This window comes from Mytilus californianus, unplaced genomic scaffold (assembly GCF_021869535.1).
Source record: "Mytilus californianus isolate M0D057914Y unplaced genomic scaffold, xbMytCali1.0.p SCAF_4, whole genome shotgun sequence".
In the NCBI taxonomy this organism is placed as follows: domain Eukaryota; kingdom Metazoa; phylum Mollusca; class Bivalvia; order Mytilida; family Mytilidae; genus Mytilus; species Mytilus californianus.
In genome coordinates, this window is record NW_026262690.1 from 40639429 (window position 1) to 40645428 (window position 6000).

Genomic DNA, 6000 nt, shown 5'->3' on the forward strand with positions numbered 1-6000 from the left:
CGGAAATGTAATATCTAAAATTTATAAAATCGAAAGGGAGCTCATGTCAATAGATATAAACAATTCACCACAATTTCTTGCAAGTTGGTGAAAGCATTCTTGAGTTATTGTCAGAAAACTGGAAAATCCGTTTTTTTTTAATGAATAAAACCCCATAACTGGGAAACGTAAAATCTAAAATTTATAAAAAACGAAAGGGAGCTCACGTCAATAGATATAAACAATTCAGCAAAGTTTTATGCAAATTGGATAAAGTGTTTTTGAGTTAATGTCTGACATGTTGATGACGGACGGATGGACCGACAGAGGTACCATAATACGTCCCGTAAACGGGCGTATAAAAATAGATGCATTGATTTTGAAAATTTTTATAAAATATTAATTGATTTTCCTTAATTTTATACAAAAATTTATTGCAAAAATATACAATATACGAATGTTTAAAGAATTTTTTTTTCAAATCTTTATAAAAGACAATATACGAATGTTTAATGAATTTTTTGGCAAATCTTTATAAAAAAAAAAATGAATTTCTTAATTACCATGTAATTAATTGATAAATTAAATTGGTTAGCTGTAATAGTGATTTATCTAGTAAATGTTTCTTATACATGTATTTTTAATGAAGTTGTGGTCAATAAAGCATCAAAATGAAATGTATTCTTTGTTATTATGCCTACTAGTCAGGATACCAATAGACATATCATTATAAACTTTATGAATCAATTGCTTGCCAAAAATAAAGGAAAGATGCCAAACAGCTACAGATACTTTGCTGAACTACAACGAAAAGGAAAGATTATATTGACCTTACTTTTCCATGAGGTTTATATACGCTCGCTCATATAGATTATCAAGGAGCTGAATATTGTGTATAAATAAATTTCATACTGTCTAAATTCTAGTCATAAACAATTTAAAACTTTTCAAAACAAGATAAATAAATTCTCTCAATAAATAAAATTCTTTTTAGAAACAATTATAAATACCAAAATCTATTCAATGTTGCTAATTTGTAATTATTAAAAATTAAATCAAATTGTTGTCAGTAAAAGTTAAATAATGGAAACTGTTCAAGGGAGACAACAAAGCCAATCTGCTACAGTTTTCTTCATCCAATTAGCCAAGGAAAAATCAGCTACAAATTAGTCATTTTACAGACTTATGAGGTATTGAGTGAAATTTAAATATTTATTCATCATTAAACACCATTTGAATGCATTTTAATAAGTTGGTACGAGTTCCCAATGGTACAAATTTACTGTGGTATGAGTTAGCAGTGGTACGAGTTTGTTTTTAGTGGTACGAGTTGACATTGGTACGAGATAACTATAATTCATATAAACAAGTTTAAATCTTTGATTTTGCTTATTTTTCCTTATGTCAATCATTGATAAATTAATAGTCACCTAATTGCTGATTAAATACAAATCATTATAGCATTGATTTTAACATGTAAAACAGACCACACTTGTACTTTTATATGTATACTGATTTCATTTCTCATCTTTTCTTACAACTTATTTTTTACTGAGCCCCCTTTTCAAAATCCTATATCCACACATGATGATTAATTTATATTAATACAGTCATGGTTACCTACAGTAATATTGTACACCTGTAGGTCTCTACCTCAATTGAGCTTATATTGTCCTAGTCCAGATAATCTGCTGTGGGTGTTTTATTCAATTTCATTTTGATTTTATAGATCTGAAAATGAAACCTAAAATAACCTCGCAAAGCATCAGAATTATTACTGTAATATTTACCTCTAGAATCGGTTGTTTGCACTGAGAAAAAAAATCAGCATTGCATAGATGCATGAGTGAAGCTGCTCCTTTATCTCGATGTCAGTATCAAATGATAGCGTACTACTTTTATTTAAGCACAAGTAAGAACACCTACTATATATATATCTAATACGTAAAAGGAAACCATCGAACATTTCCCATTAATTTATGGTCACATGAAATCAATTATTGATTTGTGTTCTTTGTGTTGATGTTGCCATTGTGTAAATTTGATTGATTTTGATTATAAATACAATCTTACCTCTTTTAACTAGCGTCTGTGTATAATTTCGTTGTGCGAGCAAGCATAAATTAAGCACGTGACCACCTTTCACATGTGGTAATCAGCTGATTGAGCTATTTATGGAACAAAAAGTGGGCGGCGTACTTTCGTTTTGTCCCGAAAAAGAACAAGAGATAAACCTGGCTATCTGATAATTGCAGAATTGTTATATTTATAAATGGTAATCTTGTGCGAATTTTACAAGGAAAAAGATAATCAGATCAAATCATCAATTGGTTAAAATCCAATTGTTCATGTTTTTCTGTGGTAGACTTACACAAGTAATTTATCAATTACTAGTTTAATATTCACAGGATCATTGGTCGCTGTGGATAGTAAACTAGCAGTTGATAGTAAACAAATAACACATAATTTTTTTCATAACACAAAAAACACAAAAACAATTTATATAAATAGGAAACAAAAAATAATGCATTTTGGAAAAAAGGAGGAGAGCAAAAAACAACTTGCATGACCCCAAGTACCTGGGAGGGGGCTAGGATGAAATTTGAAAAAAAGGCAGGACAGGAGTTTTAAGTAAAAAAAAAGGCAAGATGACAATTTATGTAAAAAAAAGTCAGGATAAACTAATAAAAAAATGCAGGACCGAATAGAGTGAAAAATAAAAAGGCAGGACAGAAATTACAACTAAAAAAAAAAAAATGCAGGACAAAATTTTTCATCCTAGCCCCCCCCCCCCTCCCCCCCGATAAAAATCAAATGGTAGCTCCCTAAATTGACAAGATGATATAAAAATAAGGAGATGTGGTATGATTGCCAATGATACAACTATCCAATGTAAGCAATTATAGGCAATCGTACAGCTTCAACAATGAGAAAAACCAATACCGTGTGGTCGACTATAATAGGCCCTACATGAAAAATAGGACACAATTCAATTGAGAAAACTAACGGCCTAATTTATAACAAAACAGTTTACGAAAAACAAATATGACAGACATGAACCAATGACAACCACTGAACTACAGGCTCCTGACTTGGGACAGGCACATAAAGAATGTGGCGGGGTTGAACATGTTTGTGAGCACTCATCCCATTTATTACATATTAATATGATAAGTATATATTTATATCTTGGGGTACAACTTTGATCCTTTTGTGGTAGGGGTGAGCAGATGAGATATTCAAAAGTATACAATAAAATGCATTAAAACTAATTTGATACTTACTGGCTAAACAGCAACAACTTTTTTTGGGAGGGGGGGGATATCAATTCAAGGGCAACAACTCCCATAATTAATCAAACTAATTGATTGATGGTTACTTAACATCCAGTGGCAAATGTTTCATTCCTGTACTGGAAGAGAACAAATTAACAATAAATACAATAGGTAGGTTCTGTAATAGAGTTGGACCAGGATGAAGGACAGGGAAATTTTGACTGCCACTGGAAAATGAGAGTATATTGGATAGGGACCGAAACAGATATTGTTCTGCTGATCATTTTTACTGTTTACAGTTTCTCTACTAATGGTTTGGCAAAATAACTTCTATATGGTTAGGAAGTCCAATGACAATTTTAGCCATGCTGAGTTTTTTTAGTTGTAGATCTTGTCCTACAAATATATTTTGCTATTTACATTTTCTTTTTATCAGTACTATAGTGTGTGCAAAAACACAATAAACTGTTATCACAGAGATATGTCTCACCTTTTTGTAATTTTGATAATGCAAATGTTGAAATTAAAATAGCAATACTTTAACATGTAAGTTATGCAAATATTCAAAGTCGATGAACCATGACTGAAGGTACATGGCTAAACAATCACCATGGAATGAGATGTGCCAATGCTAATACAACTGCATACCAAATAGAGGGTAGGAATGCCCTTTACCGTCAGGCATCAAACGGTCATTTACGGCTACCGTTAGCATCAAATTGGTTAAAATTTTACCGTGATTCGTCAAAATATCCTAATCGTGATTCGTCAGAGGTTTCAAATAATTATAGTTACTGTTATTTTTGGAAAAAATTTAACGTGATTCGTCAAAATCAGTCGATTTTTTTATCGTCTAAAAGAAAGTGTACATTTTATCGTCATGCACCAAAAATTTTTACCGTTATTCGTCATGAAGGTACCCCCATTACGACCCTCCAAATACCATTGACTGATTATAAGTCGTTCCCTTTAAACAAACCTAAACACAAACATTAACTTGTAAACTATGTAAAAGTTTCAAAGTCAATGAACCATGATCAGGGGTGGGGCTATATAATCTCCATGGAAACCATACTTGCAAATGCCAATAAATTTGCATACAAAATATCATTGACTTAACATTAGTAGTTCATCTTAAACTGATCTAATCACAAACTAATACATGTAAACTAAGCAAAAGTTTCAAAGTAAATAGACCATGACTGAGGGGCGGGGCCAAATATTCCCCATGGAAATGAAATGTGCGAATGCTTATATTGTAACAACTGAACACCAATTCACATTGGCCTACCACTAATGGTTCCCCTTGAACTGACCTAATCACAAACTAATACATGTTAACTTAGCAAAATTTTCAAAGTCTATAGACCATGACTAAGGGGGCAGAGCCAAATAATCTCCATGGAAATGAGATATGCCAATGCTTATACAACTGCATATCAAATATCATTGACCTACCACTAGTGGTTCCCCATAAATTGACCTAATCACAAACTAATACATGTAAACAATGAAAAGTTTCAAAGTCAATAGACCTTGACTGAGGGGGGGGGGGGGGGGGGGGGGCAAATAATCTCCATGGTAATGAGATGTGCCAATACTAATACAACTGCATACCAAATATTATTGACCTACCACTAGTAGTTCACCATGAACTAGACCTAATCATAAACTAATACATTGTTGACGCCGCCACCGCCGACGCTGGAAACAGCATACCTATGTCTCGCTTTTTGACTCCATCAAGGTGAGACAAAAATGGATGCATGTCATCTTTCAAAGGTGCTCCTATAATTCAAATGACAATGTCGACCATGTCTTGTTCTGCTGATCATTTTTGTTGTTACAGTTTATTTATATCTACTTTTAATAGTTGCTGCAAACATCGTCTTTAAAGGACAAAAACTTCTATCAGGCGTCAACTTACCATACTGGTTACTTATTTGTAGATCTTGTCATGCTGATCATCTTTACCACTTATAGGTTTTACTTTATGTTTTACCAATTTAAAGATAACAGCCAAATTGCCAAAATATTGAAAAAATGTTACTTAAGGGCAACAACTCCTATAAGGAAATGTCTGACATTTTTTATTACAAAAAAGGACAGTAGGAAGATCTTGTTAGTTTGAATATATCTGCTCTTGTCCAAATCTATAGACAATAGTGCACACACTGAAATGTCTCACCTGCTTTACCCATCATGATTTAATCTATGTTGGAAATCTGTAATATGTAGATATTACTACAAATATCATAAACTTAACATATAATTGATCCATGTAGATGAGGATAAGGCCAATGAACCCCATCTGACAGACATGTACATCTTTAATTCATACCATGCACCAAATATAGTTAGCCTGTTGCTTATAGTGTTTGAGAAAAAGACCTGTTACGAAAATTGAACATTGACCAATAAACCACAAAAATGTTCCATACCACAAAATGAAGGTTAAGATTGATTGTGGAGTTATGGCCCTAACCGTTTAAAAATTTTGGGTCAAAAAGGGGCTAAAAGCAAACATTTTTCTGGTTTTCAGACAATTACTTGAGTATAAGTGTATGGATTTGTATGAAATTATACCATGAGGTTCCATGCTACAAAAAGAAGTTTCGATTGAATTTTGGGGGTTATGACCATATCAGCTTAAGAATTAAGGGCCAAAAAGGGGTAAAAACAATCAATTTTTTAATCTTTGTTTGAATTGTTTATTTCAGACCATTTTCAATGGGATTTAAATAAT

The 6000-nt window shown here is 32.4% G+C and overlaps 1 protein-coding gene across 2 annotated transcripts in view; it reads right to left on the reverse strand.

Moving 5' to 3' along the window:
• The window catches only part of LOC127738045 (monocarboxylate transporter 12-B-like), a 45541-nt gene extending 43415 nt beyond the window's left edge, over positions 1-2126 (reverse strand). For both annotated transcript variants that reach the window (XR_007999920.1, XM_052249125.1), the window contains exon 1: positions 2053-2126. The gene's annotated coding sequence lies outside the window, so the exon portion shown is untranslated. The remainder of the gene's footprint in view (positions 1-2052) is intronic.
• Positions 2127-6000: the final 3874 nt, after the last annotated feature.